Source organism: Notamacropus eugenii, chromosome 7 (assembly GCF_028372415.1).
Source record: "Notamacropus eugenii isolate mMacEug1 chromosome 7, mMacEug1.pri_v2, whole genome shotgun sequence".
In the NCBI taxonomy this organism is placed as follows: domain Eukaryota; kingdom Metazoa; phylum Chordata; class Mammalia; order Diprotodontia; family Macropodidae; genus Notamacropus; species Notamacropus eugenii.
In genome coordinates this window covers 221,683-239,797 of record NC_092878.1, presented here as the reverse complement: position 1 = coordinate 239,797, position 18,115 = coordinate 221,683, and the positions used below count along the sequence as shown (strand labels likewise).

General features: G+C 46.5%; 1 pseudogene; it reads left to right on the top strand.

Moving 5' to 3' along the window:
• Positions 1–1,069: 1,069 nt before the first annotated feature.
• LOC140514220 (BOLA class I histocompatibility antigen, alpha chain BL3-7-like) lies at positions 1,070–4,325 on the top strand (annotated as a pseudogene).
• The last annotated feature ends 13,790 nt before the right edge of the window (positions 4,326–18,115 follow it).

The window sequence follows — 18,115 nt, the reverse complement described above, 5'->3', positions numbered from 1 at the left end:
GGGAGCCTGGGCTGCTCCACAGAATCAGAGGCCGTTTGGGAATAAGAGACCGCCTCGGGGTCAGATTCAGTTTTGGTGTCCCAACCTGCGCGGGCTCCTTCTGCCCAGTCAGCACTGACTTTTGTTGTCTCCCACCCTCTTTTGGCGGCAGATCCTCCGGGAAGCCAGGAAGTGAGGGATCCGTCCCTTTGTAAACCCCACGCCCACAGGTCTAGGTGAGGTTGGGCTCCCGTTCCTGCCACCATGGAGCGCTCCCTGTGCTCTCTCCTTCTGTTGGGGTCACTGACCCTGCCGGACACCTGGGCAGGTAAGGAGAGACTGGACACAGCGTGGGACTGGGATGGGGGTCCCTACACGAAGCTCCTCGGACCCCAGCCCAGGGAGCGTTCCCTCGGACCCTCCTCCTTCATGTCAGTGCGGTCCGGGCGGGTCTGAGAGGGAGAAGCCGGAATCAGCCTGGACCCCCGAGCCCGCCGCCCCTTAGTGAGGCTTTGGGATGGGGGTGTCTTCGTGTCGGCCCCTTAGTTTGGGGGGTGAGTGGATCCGTAGGGGGTGGGAGGTCATGGGGAGGGAGAATGGGGGCCACAGTCCTGGGGGCAGAAAGAAGGAACAGAGCTGTCCGGGGTCCCCCAAGGGCGAGGACAGACCCAGGGACAGTTTGGTTAAGGAGCTTCCCGGAGGATCGGGGAGGGGCAGGTGAGGACACAAGGTGGGGGGCCGAGGGGAGCAGTGTGAGAGACCCCGGACCCGGACTAGAGGTGGGGGCAGGGAGAAGGAGGCAGCGTCTGGGAGCAGGTGCGCTGGGACTTCCCTGGGCTGTTGTCCAGACCGCGTGGTGCTGATCTCAGAGCGCTGAGGCCTGGAGGGCGGGGCGCGCTGTGCCAGCCTGGGCGGCGGGGTAAAAGGCGGGGATACCGAGGGTGGGGGGGAGAGGCATCTCAGGAGGGCGGGCTTAGGACACGAGGTCAAGGGTCGCTCCCGCGCGTGGCGTGCTCCAGGGTCACCCTGGGCCGGGGGGGTCGGGTCTAGGCACCCCCGCCGTGACCCGCCCCGTCCCCACGTCCCAGGCCCTCACTCCATGAGATATTTCCACACCGCCGTGACCGGGCCCGGGCTCGGGGAGCCGCGGTTCCTCTCCGTGGGCTACGTGGACGATCAGCAGTTCGTGCGCTTTGACTCCGACAGCCCGGGTCAAAGGATGGAGCCGCGGGCGGCGTGGATGGAGCGGGTGGGGCAGGAGGAGCCGGGGTACTGGGAAGAGGAGACGCGGACCTCCAGGGGGAACGCACAGATTTACCGAGGGGGCCTGGAGACCCTGCGCGGCTACTTCAACCAGAGCGTGGGCGGTGCGTGACGGGGGCGGGGAGCGGGGCCCGCCCCTTGTCCCCCTGGGGATGGGGGGCAGGAGCCCCCTCAGGGTGTCAGGGGGGCGGGCCAGGGTCAGCCAGGTCCGGCCACACTAACCCGAGGCCGGGCCGGGCAGGTGTCCACACCATCCAGCTCATGTCCGGCTGCGAGGTATCCCCCGAGCTCCGCTTCCAGCGCGGGTTTCTCCAATTCGCCTACGACGGGCGGGACTACATCGCCCTGGACACTGAGACCCTCACCTGGACGGCGGCCGTGCCCCCCGCCGTGAGCACCAAGCGCAAGTGGGAGGCGGACTGGAGCATCGCGGAGAGAAGGAAAGCCTACCTGGAGGAGGAGTGCGTGCTGTGGCTGAGGAAGTACCTGGAGATGGGGAAGGAAGTGCTGATGAGGACAGGTAAGATGGGGCCCGTCCCAGTGTGTGCGGCACTCGAGGCCTCTGGGACCGCCCTTCTCCACCTCCTGTCAGCCCCGGACTCCCGACCCTCCAGGGACCACTTGTACCCCAGGGCATATTGTGGGGTGGTTCCCCTTCCCCATAACTCTAACCCCTAGAGGGGAGGAGGGAAGGGGAGCCCGGAAATGCTTGACTGCAGACCCATCCAAGTATGCTTAAGGCCCCCAACCCATCCTTCTCAGCCACTTCTCAGGCCCAGCCCTGGGCTCCCCACCCCCAGAAATCCTTGTACCACATGGCTCAGATTGTGGGGTGTTCTTTCCGCCCCCACCTGTTCGTGTGCCCTTGGAGGGGAAGGGGGAAGGGGAGCCTGGAAATGCCTCTGACCTTTGCCTCCAGACCCACCCTCTGCCAGAGTGACCCGCCACACTGACCCCCATGGGGAGGTGACCCTGAGGTGCCGGGCCCAGGACTTTTACCCCAAGGAGATCTCCCTGACTTGGCTGAGGGATGGGGAGGAACAGCCCCAGGACACAGAGTTCATTGATACCAGGCCTGCAGGAGATGGCACCTTCCAGAAGTGGGCAGGTGTGGATGTGACCTCGGGTCAGGAAGGGAGATACAGCTGCCGAGTTCAGCACGAGGGGCTGTCTGAGCCCCTCACCCTGCAATGGGGTAAGAACAGTGAGGAGGGCCTGGGAAAGGCCACCCCCCAACCCACAGGACCAGAGAGAGGGGGAGTTAAGAGGTAGGTGTCAGGGAGGGGTTAGTGACTCTCAGGCCAGACAGGGATCAGGGCCTCTCACTTGTGTTTTCCATTTCAGAGCCAGAGTCCTCATCCACCTGGCATATTGTGGGGGCCATTGTTGCCGGCCTTCTCCTCCTCATTGCAGTCATTGCTGGAGTTGGGATGTGGAGAAAGAAGAATTCAGGTAGACAGGACTGGGAGGGGTACTTGGGGAGCAGACACCATAGAGATCCTGGCTTCCCCTGACCTAGCAGCTTGTCTTTCTGTCCTTAACTCCTCTCCTTTTCATCTAAGGGATGGTCAGACTGGCCCTAACAGTGTAGATGAACATATCTATAACTAGAAGTCATGTCTCTGGAGGATGCCTGGCAAGGGTGTAACAGGCTGCCTGAGTGGGGAATCTGCTTCAGCCTTAGCTCAGACATGAACATGGGGACCTCTGCCCAAGGGCCTGAGTGTCTCCCCAGCTGGGGGATGTAGACCAGCCCTGGCAACCCATGGAGGTAGGCCTAGGGGAGGAAGTACCCATTTAGGGGCCTTTTCTGTCTTCCTCTTGGATCTAGAGGTTGGAGTGGTGTGGGGCATGGGGGTGAAGTCCTGGTTATTTCTTGTGTCTCCAAGGCAAATTTTTGAACTTCTGAGACCCTAGTGTGGTTTCCTCTCCTGGATTCCGCACTGGAAATTTATTTTCTTTTCCACGTGGAAAAGGAGGTGATTATGTTCAGGCTGCAGGTAAGTGAAGGGTAGACCTGGAGGGTAGAAAGAAGGGGCCAGCCCATGGTGCTCTGGGACCTGAGCAATGAGAAGGCAGAGGAGAGGCCTAGCCCAGTAGCCTTCCCTTGGTGTCCCCTTCCCTTCCCATACCCTGGTTCTGGAATGCTCGTCCCTGACTGGATTGTTTCCCTCCTTTGTCTCCAGGAAATGACAGTGCACAGCGGTCAGATATCCCTCTCACAGCCAAAGGTGAAACTCTGGGGGCCTGGAAGGAGAGATGGGGCCAAGTAAAGAGGAGGGTCTGTGGGAGGTTGGGCTGAAGATGGGTTGGATGGTGAGGCAGGTCCTTCAGGATGGTGAGAGGCTGGAGGCCAGAGGGCCCTTGGAGGATCCCCCTGAATCTGTCTTTCCTTCTGCAGCTTGAGAGAATTGCCTGCATGGACCTGAGACAGAAAACCAGTCTGCAGTCCCTGGGTTGGTCCTGTTGACCCCTGGCCTCTCTCCCCTGTACTGGCCCCTGAGATCATCCCTGGTCTCTACTGGCCCAAGCCCAGAGCAGCCTCATTAGGGCCCTCACCCTGTTCTCCAAGGCCTCCCTCCCTCCTCTCTCTCTGTCTCTTTTGGGAACGAGTCTGGTTCACATCTGAGGCTGCCCTGACCTCTGGGGTCTCTGTCTGACCACCAAAACAGCCTGATGAATCACTGCTCTGCAGTCTGCAGCTTTTCTCCACAATCTCAGCTGAACTTCATATTTGCTGGGGAATTGTGGGGGACAGGATGACGATGTGGAGATGTTCTGGCCAGGGGTGTTGACCTGAAAGTTTGGTTAAAGTAGAGGCAACAGGCTAAATGCATACATTTTATTAATTAATTAATTAATTCATTCTTATTCCCCTTAAAGTAACATGTACATGGATTCCACCTACCAGATACCTGACACAGCCAGCCTTAAATCTGTTTTAGAACAAAAAAATGTGTTCTGTGTCCTTCAGATTTATGGTGTCCATGAGTGATTAACTAGGCTATTAGAAAGGAATTTGTTAATTGCATAGGTTGTAAATACAATAAGATAACAGTTTGATAAAGTTTCAATTGAAATTACGACCCAAAAAGTCTGTGTTTTCTTTACCATTAACATGCCATAACATAGTATATGTCCACAAAATATTAAGATATAGAAAACGTCTCATTGTTCAGAAAAAGTGTCAGGTTAAAAGTCTCTTAAGGAATGTTATCAGCCCTGGCTTTTGTTGGCATAGGAAGAGGCACTCTCTGAGTTTGCTTCAGAGAGAACAAAGAGATTATTCCAAAATTTTATATTCAATATTTTCAGGGGGAGAAGAAATGAAAGTTTGGAGATGCCTGAGAAGACTTTTATTATATTCTGCTGAGTCTGAGTGCAGGTAGGGGCTGGGCCCAGAGGAGAAGGAGCCTGGAGGGGACTGTATATTGTACATGGTGAGGGGGCAGTCATCTGTCTTTGACTTGTTCTATTGGGACTTGTTTCAGGGCTTCACAAAGAGCCTGGGCTGCACACTCCTCCTGGGACTGGAGCTATGCCCAGATGGGTCACTAACCTATGCGCCTCCTGCCCATAGGCTGTCTTCCCCTCAGCAGCGACCTTCAGAGAGGTCCATTTTTCTGTTTTGTCATTTTCATCAGAGATATAAAAGCAGTATTTTTGTCCTGAGGACAAGAGAGACAGAAGAGATGATAAGTCTTCCATGGGGACTCACTTTCTTTGTTTGCAGCAGAAAGTGGGTCTGAATTTCAAGGTGACTCAGTCAGTGGAGTCTCTGACTTAGAGGCAGGAAAGTCTGAGTTCAAATCCCATCTCAGACACTTAATAGTTTTGTGACCACGAGCAGGTCACTTAACCTCTGACCTCAGGAATCAGGGTGGAGTGGGTCATAATACCCCCATCCAGGGTGGGGTGTGTGTGAAGATCAAGTGAGATGTTTAAAAAGCACTTAGCAAGGCTTATTATAGAAATGAGTGGTGTTATTACTGCTTTCAAGTCCTAATTCCTGGGGGGCGGGGGGAGGGGGGCAGGGAGGGGAGGAAGTGCCATCCTCCGACAAACCATCCCTTGAAGCCTCCAGACCTCCTGGTGAGCTTGGGGACTTCCCAGGCTCATCAGTGTGAGTCTGAAGGGGCCTCGAGGCTCTCAGTCCAGCTGCTTAGGACAACATCTAGCCCATAGGAGACTCAGTCAAGGCTGCCAGGCTGCCTGGCTCCAATTCCCAAATCCATTCCTCTGAGCTCTAGGATTGTCTATGAAAATAAAATCTGCTTGATAATGTTGCAATGCAGCCTATGAAGTCCAGGCTAGGTCAGTCATGGGTGTTCAGAGAAGTTAGTTTGGGATACCCAGGGAAGGTTCCAGTGACTTCAGTTTCAAAGTAGAAGTTACATTTATCTATATCAGATAAACTGTGTATACTGACTCCTGTGCAATCTGAGGAGAGTTTTCATGGGGTCTGTGAACTTGGATGGGAAAAATGCATCTTTATTTTGACTAACTTCTAATTGAAATGTAATCATTCCTTTGACTATTAAATTTTCAAAGATCACACTAGTGTTCTGAGAAGACGTTTATTAAAAATTTCACCAGATGAGACAAAAAATTTAAGATCTAGGTTATATAAGAATGATGAGGGAAATACAACTGTATTTAGGCACTTTTTGTACATATGAGTGTGTGTACACATACACCCGTACCTATGAATACACACATATGCATGAGAGATAGTAACTAGTAACCAATTCATTGATAAGAGTTAATAAACTGCCTGTGCCTTTTGACCCAGCAATACCACTACTCGGCCTATTTGCAAAGATGATTGGGGAAAAAGGAAAAGTGTAAATGTTCTAAAATATTTATAGCCACTCTATCTGTGGCAGCAACAAACTGGAAATCATGGGGATACCCATGGATTGGGGATTGGCTGAACAAGTTATAAAATCCTACTGTGCTATAAGACATGATGAAAACATGGAAAGACTTGCAGGAAATGATGAGGAGCGAAATGGGCAGAACCTAGAGAATGTCACGTGCACTGTCAGCAATACTGTTTTAAGAACAACTTTGAGTGACTAAGTCATTTTGACTACTGTAAGTACCCAGATGAACTCCAAAGGATCTGTGAAGGAAGGAGCTGTATGCATCCAGAGAAAGAACGGATAAGTAGAAGCATCCATAGAATGATTTTATACACACACACACACACACACACACACACACACACACACACACACATGTGTCTAATGGTATCTAGGGAGGGGGAGGGGAAGAAAAAAAGAAAAAAAATTACATGGTAACTTTATTATATATTTACTAGGGAATAGCACGTTGTACATAACAGATCTGCAGTTTCATGGACAATCTCTTTTTCTTCTACTATGTTATGGAAAATATTATTTTATTTCACAAATTCAAAATAAAATACATAAAATTGCAGAAAAATCAGAGCTATGACTGGTTCCTGTCGACTTTGGGCAGAGCATCAGTGACTACACCAGATGTGAGATCACAGCTTTGTTCGTGTTGGGTTGTTTAGCTTTTCAGGAGCTTAGGTCACCAGGACGTCTCTGAGTGAGCTCCTGGGCACTGGGAGGAGCTCCATCCTCTGGGTCCTCAGTGAGCCTCAGGGCTGCCCTTCCTTGAACCACAGAGCTGCCCTTCCCTCAGCCCTTGGATGCTGGCAGTGACTGCAGACCTCTGGCAGCCAGCCTGCTTCTTCCTGCTCATCATTCCCAGGCCCTGGATCCAAGGACAAAGTCCCCCAGCCCCCAAGCACTAGGCTACGGAACTTCCCCCATTTGCCCCCAGAGCCGTATGTCCCCTTACAGGTGTCCCAGGAAGCAGTCAGTGTACTGACTCCCCTGAACTAGGTGGATGACACATGTGCTGGACTAAAGTGATTGTTAACCCTGTAAAAGTTGCCTTTTCTTTTATGAATGCAGATGTAAAAACCTCTGATAGCAGGTCCCCCTGTGTGTGTTGGGGTGCTTACTGTTACACAGGAACACATCTTCCCCTGGAGAACCCACCCAGCACCCCCTTCCTGTAGAATGAATCCAGATCTTTGTGCTCCCCATGCAGTGCTGCTCCTGTGATTTATCCTCTGCATTAGTGTGTGTGACTGAGTTAGAAATGGCGCCCTCTTCCCGTTCTCTTGGCATCCCTCTCCTGAACTTGCCAATAAAGCTTGTAAATGAACTGATTCTCATGGGTCTCCATGTGTTCTCAGCATTGGAGCTCAAGAAAGAGTTGTTTAAAGTCTCTATCTGCCCAGGGGCCTCTCCCTAGACATCAGGTAGGACCTGGAAAGTACTTAGCTCATTGACAGCCACCCCTCTCCTGGGGAAGTATGGTGCTGTGGCTTCAGTCATAGAAAGCAAGGATCAATATGGGAAACCCTCCCTCATCCCAGGAAGGATCCCTTCATGACAGAGGGCTGTCCCAAAACAGTGATGCAGGAGCCTAGTAAGAATACAGAGTTGGATCATATTTCTATCTCATCAAGAAGAAAACTGAGTCTCTGCCTTAATCCAACCATATGCAGAGGAAGGTGTTGATTTGGGGGAGGGGGCACATGTAGGAGTGGAGGAGGGAAGAGGTCTGACTTGCCCCAGGATCAAGAAGCCTGGACTTTTAGTTCCACGTGGACATGAGCATGGTCACGGACAAGCTGAGCTGTGTCCCAAAGAGGGTGACCAGAGTGGGGATAGTATTGGAAACCAAGATCAGAAGAGGTGATATTTAGGATATAGAAGAGACCTGTGGAGACTGTAGTGGGGCAGAGTGACAGTGGTTGTGGTTTTCCAGTATTTGGAGGGGCTCTGATGGGAAGGCAGTGATTTCATATTCACAGTGACTCCTGTCACTACTTAAAATGTGAGAACTTGAGAGCTCTAATGACGCTTAGAGATGGAAGCCAACTCTGTCATTCCTTAATGCGTAAACTGAGACTCAGAGAAACATCAAGACAATGAAGGAGTCAGAGACCAAGGCAGAAACATACATGGATGTTCCAGCTGGAAGGTGCTACAGAGATCCAGTCTAAGCCACTTGTTTCATGATGAAGAACTTGTGTCCCAAGAGAGGGAAAGTCATTTGTCTGAGGTCACCCAGTAGGTCAGGAACAGAGCTGGGACTGGAGCCTCGGTCTTTCGATTCCTACGTCAGACCTTTTCTATCACCCTGCATTGGGACATGAAGATATTGAGGAGGAAAGGAAAATCAAATAATTTGGGGTTGAGTGACAGAGCTGGAGGGTTAAAGAGAGAGAGAGGCAGGGGTGGAGGGGACCTAAATCTCCCTTCCTTCTCCAACTAGTGGCAGGCACCAATGTAAGCCTGCACTACTATGGCCAGTTGGGAGGAAGGAGCTTTATTCTTTATCCTGTGAGCTTCCTAGGACCCCTTTCAGTCCCTCAGCTCTGAACATCCCTGGGCTGACTTTTGCCATTCAGGGCCCCTCTGTCTGGCACCTCCAGGTGCTGCCACCATATCACCTCCTGTGTCAGAAGAGTGACCCTTTGCTCATCAGCTGGTCAGGTGAGTGGCACCGAGAACTTAAATGCCATCCTTCTTACCACTTCATGAAGCCACATATCCTGTTCCACAGACACCTTGCCTTTGTCCTGTTTTGGTATCTAGGCATCTTAACCTCTAGCACTTCTTGTCCCTTACAATCCCTCCTATAGCCAGGTATCCTAGCCCACAACTGTTTTGGGAGCTTGGAATGCTTTCTAGTACCCAATATTTAAAAAAATATCATGGTATTTGATTTTCTCCTTTAATAAAATTCAAACACAGTCAGGAATCCTCTCCTTCTGCCAGCTGCCTATACCTTTAGATTTATATAGCCAGCCTCCCAGTTTCCCCTATACTCAGTAAGCTATACTCATGGATCTGAGCAGTCTTGTCTGTCCCTCTAGGGTTCACTCCCCAGGATTCCTCCAACTATTTCATTTAAATGGGCTTGGCTGGACTGGTGTTCCTCACACTGTGGATGCTGGTATTTCTAGACTGGCACAGATTCCAATGTTGCCAAGACAGAACCTGGAGGTCGCTGCTTGAGCAACAGATGGACTTAAAATAAAGACAATGGATTATGAAATGTGTGGTCTTCGTCGACAATGGTAATGGCATGGGAGGACATGGCTGGGAGTCATAGAGGGTTCGTTGGAGAGGGGTGAGGGAGTAGAGGAATTACTCTGCTTTGGTTCTCAGCCTCTGCCAGAGGTTGTCTCTTCAAAAGTACCTGGACACCATTTCTCTTAGTTTTATGTTTATTCATTTATTTTTAGTTTTCAACATTCATTTCCACAAAATTTTGAGTTCCAAATTTTCTCCCTACCTCTCCCTTCCCCCCACACCATAATACCTTGCATTCCGATTACCCCTTCCCACAATATGCCCTCCCTTCTATCATACCTCTATCTTCCCTTATCCCCTTCATCTCTCTTTTCTTGCAGGGCAAGATAGATTTCTGTACCCCATTACCTGCTTTTCTTATTTCCCACTTGTATGCAAAAACAATTCTCAACATTCATTCCTAATACTTTGAATTCCCACTTCTGTCCCTTCCTCCCTTCCCACCCATTGTCACTGAGAAGGCAAGCAATTCAATATAGGCTGTATATGTGTAGCCTTGCAAAAGATTTCCATAATAGTTATGTTGTGTAAGACTAATTATATTTCCCTCCATCCTATCCTGCCCCTCATTTATTCTATTCTCTCTTTGGACCTTGTCCCTTCCCAAAAGTGTTTACTTCTGATTACTCTCTTCTCCTATTTACCCTCCCTTCTGTCATCTCTCTCACCCCACTTGTCCCCTTCTTCCCTTCCCTTCTGTAGTGCAAGATACACTTTCTTATCAAGCTGAGTGAGCATATTTTCCCATCCTTAAGCCAACTGTGAAGAGAGTAAGCTTCCTTTTCCCCCTCTCAGCTCCTCCTTTTTCTTCTCCACTGAAAAAGCTTTTTCTTCCCTCCTGTATGAAAAAAATTTGCCTCATTCCATTTCTTCATTTCTCCTCCCAATATATTCCTCTCACCCCTCAATATAATTTTTTAATGTATCATCTTTTCTCATTCAACTCACCCTGTGCTCTGTGTGTGTGTGTGTGTGTGCATCTGTATAATCCCTCCAAGTACCCAAATACTGAGAAAAGTGTCAAGAGTTACAAATATTATTTTTCTATGTAGAATTGTAAATAGTTCAACTTTAGAAAGTCCTGTATGATTTGTCTTTCCTGTTTTCCTTTTCATGCTTCTCTTGATTTTTCTGTTTCAAAGTCAAATTTTCTGTTCAGTTCTGATCTTTTCGTCAAGAATGCATGAAAGTCCTCTATTTCACTGAATGACCTTTTTTCCCCTGAAGTATTATACTCAGCTTTGCTGGATAGGTGATTATTGGTTTTAGTTCAAGTTATTTTGACTTCTGGAAAATCATATTCCAAGCCCTTCGATACTTTCATGTAGAAACTGTCAGGTCCTGTATTATCCTGATTCTATTTCCACAATACTTGAATTGCTTCTAGCTGCTTGCAATATTTTCTCGTTGTACTGGGAACTCTGGAATTTGGCTATAATATTCCTAAGAGTTTCTCTTTTTGAATCTCTTTCAGGAGGTGATCTGTAGAGTGTTTCAATATTTATTTTTCCTTCTGGTTCTAAAATATCAAGGTAGTTTTGCTTGATAATTTCATGAAAGATGATGTCTAGGCTCTCTTTTGATCATGGCTTTCAGGTGGTCTCATAATTTTTAAATTATCTTTCCTGGATATATTTTCCAGGTCAGTTGTTTTTCCAACGAGATACTTCACATTACTTTCTACTTTTTCATTCTTTTAGTTTTGTTTTGTAATTTCTTGGTTTCTCATAAAGTCATTAGCTAAATGTACTCTGTTCTCATTTTTAAAGAATTATTTTCTTCAGTGAGCTTTTGAGCCTCCTTTTCCATTTGGCTAATTCTGCTTTTCAAAGCATTCTTCTCCTCATTGGCTTTTTGGACCTCTTTTGCCAATTGAGTTAGCCTATTTTTAAAGATGTTATTTTCTTCAGTATTTTTTTGGGTCTCCTTTAGGAAGTTGTTGACTTGCTTTTCACGATTTTCTTGCATTGCTCTCATTTCTCTTCCCAATTTTTGCTCTACCTCTCTTACTTGATTTTCAAAATCCTTTTTGAGCTCTTCCATGGCCTGAGACCATTGCATATTTATTTTAGAGGTTTTGGACTTGGAAGGTTTGACTCCCTCTGATGTTATGCTTTGTTCTTCCTCATTTGAGAGGATGGAAGGAAATACCTGTTCACCAAGAAAGTAACCTTCTATTGTCTTATTTTTTCTCCCTTTTTGGGCATTTTCCATTCATTTACTTGACTTTTGAGTCCTTTGTCAAGAGAAAGGTATATTCTGGGCACATGTAAGATCTCAGTTCCTCCTGGTCTGCACACTGTTCTGGGAGCAACCAAAAACTTTTCTGCCCATAATCTGCAATTGGAATTTCCTCACCACAGCTGCCTCCAGCTCCACCACCAGTGCTCCTCCTCACCCCTGGGTGGAGCTCAGGGGTGAGAATCAGATCAGTGGCTCAATTCCCCCAGGGACTCTAGGCAGAAGGTTCCTAAAATGTCAGCTGCTGCTGCAGTGCCTGCTGGAGGTACAGTCTGGGCTCCTCTCTCCTGGGTGAAGGAGCCCTCCCACTGACCTTTGAAGCTGACTGTGGTGTTTGTGGGTTGAACAATATGGGAACTGCTACCAGTGGTGCCCTGAAGCCTATTTGTGCTCCCATGCTAATCTGCTCTCCTGCAGTGGTCTGTGTTCCTGCGCAGCTCTGGGCTGTGGACACCATAGGCTGGTCTGGTCTGTGCACTGCACCCACACCATTTCTGTTAAGAAAAGAAAACTGTCTGGGAAGTTTTAATCTTGAGCTGAAAGTGGGAGAATTCATTTTGGGTGGGAAGGACTTGTGCGTGAGCATGGACTTGTGGGAGCCATCTTGGAATGGAGAAATTAGCCCAGCTGGTGGGGAGGAGTCAATTCTAGGGATCTCAATGTTTAATCTTAATAGGAATAAGCTGTGTGAGGTAACAGACTCCAAAAGATACTGGGATTTCAGGGTCAAAAGTCAGACTAGAGACAGTTTGGTATTTGGGGTGGTATAGTAGATAGAGCAGGGTCCTTGGAGAGCAGAAGATCTGAATTCCAATCTGACCACAGTCATTTACTAGCTGTGTGATCCTGGGTCAGTCATTGAACTTCTGCCTCAGACTCCTCCACTGTAAAGTGGGGATAATAATGGTACTAATATGATCACAATTACAAAATACTTCCCCCATGTTGGCTTATAGGTAGGCCAAGCCAATAGAATGAAAATGACAATATTACATCAATTAATTTACTTATTCAGTGTTATACCAATGAAACTGTCAAATAATTATTTTAATAAACCTGAAAAACACTAATATAATTCATCTGGAGGAACAAAAATGTCAAGAATATCAAAGGAATAGATAAAAAGGGAAGTAAGGAGGCCGATTCACATGAGATCTTGAAATATACGAGAAAACTGTAATTGTCAAAACAAATTGGTATTGGATAAGAAATGGAGAATTTGATCAGTGGAAGAGAGTAGCTATACCAGATACAGAAATGAGTGAGAATAGTAACTTAGTGTTTCATCAGATTGCAGTTATTGGGACTGTACCTGACAAAAACCTTTGGGAAAACTTGGAAATAGTCTGGCAAAAACTAGGCACAGATTAACATCTCATGCCATACACCAGGATCAACTCAAGACAGGTACATGATTTAGACATAAAGAGTGACATCATACACAAATTATTGGAGCATGAAAGAAATTATCTGTCAGATAGATGGATGGGGAAAGAGTTTATGACTAAACAAGAGACAGAGAAGAGTTCACAGGAGGTAAAATGAATAATTCTGAATAGAAAGAATTAAAGTATTTTCAGAAAGAAAATAAATGGAGCTAAAAATACAAGAAAAGCAGAAAACTGCAGAAAAAATCTTTGCAGCATGTTTTTTTTCTGGTGAAGGTCTCTTTTCTAAAATATATAGTGAACTGAGTCAAATTTACAGAAATAGAAGAAATTCCTCAATTGATAAATAGTCAAAGGATATGAATAGACAATTTTTCAGAGGAAGACATCAAAGCTATCAATAGCCACATGAAAAGAAAGGTTCTCTAAGTCACCAGGAATTAGAAAAATATAAATGTAAACAACTCTGCCCCCCCCCCCCCACTAGCGTGCCCAAGGTGACAGCAAAGGGAAATGAGAAATGCTGGAGGGGACGTGGGAAGACAGCCTCATTAACACAGTGTGGTGGAGCTCTGAGCTGGTCCAGCCATTCTGGAAAGCACATTGAAAGTAGGCTATGAAAGCTATCAAGCTGTGCAAGTTCTTTGATCCAGAGGTAGTGCTACTTGTAAGTACATACTTACTATGCCCCAAAGAGACCAAAGAAAGAGGAAAAGGACCCGGGCATACAAAAATAATTAGAGCAGCTCCTTTGTGGTGGCAGAGTAGTAGAAACTGAGGACATGCCCAGCAACTGGAGAATGATCTGAAAAGACTTGTTTGAACTGATGATGCATGAAATGAGCAGAAACAGCAGAATAATTTATAGAATAACAATATTGTGAAGATAACCGATTGTGAAGGACTTTGTAACTGATCAACGCAATGGCCAACCACAATTCCAAGGGACTCCTGATGCAACATGCTGCCACCTGCAGGGGGAACGAATGGACTCAGAGTGGATGCTGAGGTGTATCTTCTGTTGTTTCTTTGTATTTATTACAGTTTTTGGACATAGTTAATGAAGAAATTTGTTTTCCATGACTATAGATATTTATAATTGATTTTGTTTTCCTCATTGTGTAGGGGAGGGGTAAAGTAAGTGTGTGTGTGTGTGTGTGTGTGTGTGTGTGTGTGTGTGACAGAGAGAGAGAGAGAGAGAGAGAGAGAGAGAGAGAGAGAGAGAGAGAGAGAGAGAGAGAGAGAGAAGGAGAGAGAGAGACAGATAGACAAACAGACAGACAGAGACAGAGAGACAGACAGAATTTAGAACTGAACTGAAATAACAATCAAATTTTAAAAAGCTACTAGCCATCTCTCTTAATTGACAAATTTAATGGCTTTTTCACAATCTTAATCCTCACTGACTTCTTCTTGGCAGCCTTTGACACTGTCTCTTACCCTCACCTCCTTGATAATCTCTTCTCTCTAAGTTTTCCTGACATCACTGTCTCATTTCTCTGCCTACATGTCTGACTGCCCCTTCTCTGTCTCCTTTGCTGGATTTTCATCTAGGTTAGGCTTCCTGGTTTCCTCCAGCACCCTATACTGGGCCTTCGTCTCTTCTCCCTCTATATTATTTCACTTGGTGATCTCATCAGCTCCCATGGATTCAGTTCTCATCTCTGTGCTGATGATTCTCCAATCTGTTTGTCCAGCCCTAACCTCTCTCCTGACCTACAGACTCCCATCTCCTGTTGCCTAGGGAACAGTTAGAAATAGATGGCTTGTGGACACCTTAAACTCCACATGGGCAAAACTGAATTCCTTAGCTTTATCCCCAAAAACTAACCCCTTCCCCATCTCCCTGTCCAAGGCACTGCAGTTTTCAGTCCTCTAGGCTCTGAATCTAGATATCAGCCAGTTAATATGTTGCGAAGGCATCTTCCTCAGTTCTCTCCAATAAAATGATTGGAATAAGGTGGTAACTGCATGGTATCACAGATTCTCCATCTTCAGCATCATCTCTGTTCTGGTCCTAAGATTCCATATTGGAAAACAAAGGTGTCTCTGCCTTTGAGGAAGTCACAAATTAATAATTAAAAAATGAATAAAATAAAAAATAAATAAAAATAATAGATTAAGTGAATTTAAAATTAAAAATTAAAGAAAAATAAAAATTAATAAAAATTAAAAATAAAAAGCAATTAAAATAAATAAATAAATAAGAATAAACAAAAATTAATAAATTAATTAAATAATTTAAAATTAAAAATAAAATTAAAAAAATTAAAAATAAACTAAATAAATATAAATAAAATAAGAAAAATAAAAATAATAAATTATATTAATTTGAAATCATAAAAAATCAAATAAATAAATAAAGCGAATAAATAAATAAATAAATAAAAATAATAAATTAAATTAATTTGAAATCATAAAAATCTGATAAATAAATAAAGTGAAAAAATAAATAAGTAAAAAAAAAATAAAAAATAATAAATTAATAATCTGTAAACACACACAGGTTCCTTATGTCCGTGGGTGCCCAGGTGTGGAGCATCTGATTTAAGCATCCTTGTAGCCCCTTCTCTTGGCTGGCAGGACCCTGAGGGAAGGTGAGATGCTTGAATGTAGTTTTCCCAGATCTTGATACAGAAATGGGTTTTAGAATGGAGCCTGTAGTGTTACCTTGGTCACCCTCCCACCCCAGGCCTGCAGCTGCTCACCACCATCCTCTATCACCAACACGACACCCTCTACATTTGGTTACTCTAAAGACAAAGCCCTATGACCCTACCCTGGTTGTGCCTCTGGTCCAGCATCTTCCAGGAAAAATGCCATCCCCAGGAATCGAGGATGAGGAAAGTGACTTACCCCCAGAGATCACTGGAGAGAGAAGAGTCCTAGGGGACCCCAATAAGTGAGCCAAAAGTCCCTCAATTTAGTAACTGTATAGTCCATGGGTTAGCCCATGCTTCAGAAAGGAAGTCTCCACTTACCTGGTCTGCTCACCACACTCCCTGGCAGTGCTCTGGAGAAAAACCAGTTCTGATCAAAGGCACGTAGCACCTGCTGCCTCAGTCTCCTCCTGCACAGGGGAAGCATTAGGTTACCTCTGCACTTTGACATTTTTAGGTTCTGAGGAAGACAGAAATTGGGGGTAAAAGTCTCAGGACTCTGACACAAGGTGTTCCCAGGGGTCAAACAGAATCCATTTGTGAACCTGTGGACACTTCTTAAGAAAGGCAGGAGGCATTCTGTGTGTTTCAGCTTGAATTGGAGCTTGCCCCAGATGCCTTTGAGGCCTTCTTCCTTCTCTTCAGGGGGGCAGGAAAGGTGCTGCTGTCAGGAGAAGATGCCCAGAAGCCACTTGACTACATGGGGTAAGGCTAGAGGGGGAGTCTCCAAGGACAGCACGTGATGGAGAGACAGCAAGGCAGAGCTCACCAAGGGGCTGACAAACAGTTTCACATAGTGATTTGAAACACTAAACTATAAAGTCCTTGAGAGCAGGAACAGTTTTAGTTATTCTTCATATTTCCAGGGATTAGCACAGTTCCTGGCACATAGTAGGCACTTTTTGACTGACTGAAAGCTAGGGAGCTGAAGATGATGTCAGTGAGATGATTGCTGATTTCCCAGGAGAATTTGAAACTCATCCTGAAGGAGTAGACCAGAGGCAGGGAGCCTGCAGCCTCAAGGTTACATGTAGCCCTCTAGGTCCTCAAGTATGACCCTTTGACTGAATCTAAACCTCACAGAACAAATCCCCTTTATAAAAGGATTTGTTCTGTGAAGCATGAAGTTTAGACTCAGTTAAAAAGGACACACTTGAGGACCTAGAGGTCCCTATGTGGCCTTGAGGTTTCAGGTTCCCCATCCTTGGACTAGACCTTACCTGAAGAAATGCTCCTTCTCCCCAAAAACCTTCCTCTGTATCTGTAAACACCAGGTGCAGGAGAGAAGGCAGACAGAGAAGAAAACATGCTGATTCTCACCAGAGGGGCTGCTGTCCACGTGGAAGTCTGATCAAGCGCCAGTTGTCTTTTCCTTTCATTGTAAAAGATGCATTGAATCTCTTAGTGAGGAATTCTTTGGCATCACACTAAGGAGGGAAAAGGGATCTGAGAACCACATGAGAGGAGGGCAATGAGCTACCAAGTGACAAAGTATTAAGAAAATATGAAAACTCTAGAGGTAGACACAAGGAAGGGGTGACCAAGAGCATTTGCCTTGAAGCTAGAACTAATCTGTAGTTATAGTTATAGGAGTCATTAGCTCCAGCCTGTATCACCCTCTTGTGGCTGTACTGGACACAACCATGTGAAGAACTATTCTAGATACTTCCTCAACTCCACCCCCTCACACCTCCAGCCAGGTGCCACCTGCCACATTACCTGCCTCTCTGTGTGTAGAACAGGTTAAAGGGCTATAAGATCAGGAAGTGGGAGGGACCTTGGAGATCCTCCAACCCAATTCCCTCATTTTACAGATGAAGAAAGTAAAGCAACGAACTCTTCAATGACTTGTCCAAAGTCACCCAGGTAATACCAGTAAGAACTTTATTTCTAACCTAGGTCCTTGAATTGTAAATCGAGAGAGTCAGTCTGGAATTATCAAGCACCTACTACGTGTCAGGCCCTGTGGGAAGTAGTAGGGATACAAAGAAAGCCCCAAAACATCCCCACCCTCAGGGAACTCCCAGTCCAATGGAAAGGACAATATGGAATCCACTATGAGAAGTCACAGAGAGGGCAAATGGGAAGTCATCTCAGGAGAAGGGCACAATCAGTGGGTGGGTGGAGGGGCAGGCAGGGTCTCCTGCAGAAGATGGACTCTGAGCTGTGTCTCAAGGAAGGTAGAAGGAAGGAGACAGCACACTCCAGATATGGTGGATGGCCAGTGAACATGCCCAGAGGTGAGAGATGGAGTCCTGTGGGCAAAAGAGACAAAAGGCCAGTGTCCCTCCAGCCCAAAGGAAGTGGATGGGATCAAAGTGTGGGAAGACTGGTCAGGGTGGAAGCATCTGGGTTATGAGGAGCTTTAGGGATAAAACAGGATTTTCTATTTGATCCTGGAGGTGATAGGAGACCCTGGAGTGTATTTAATGGGGGG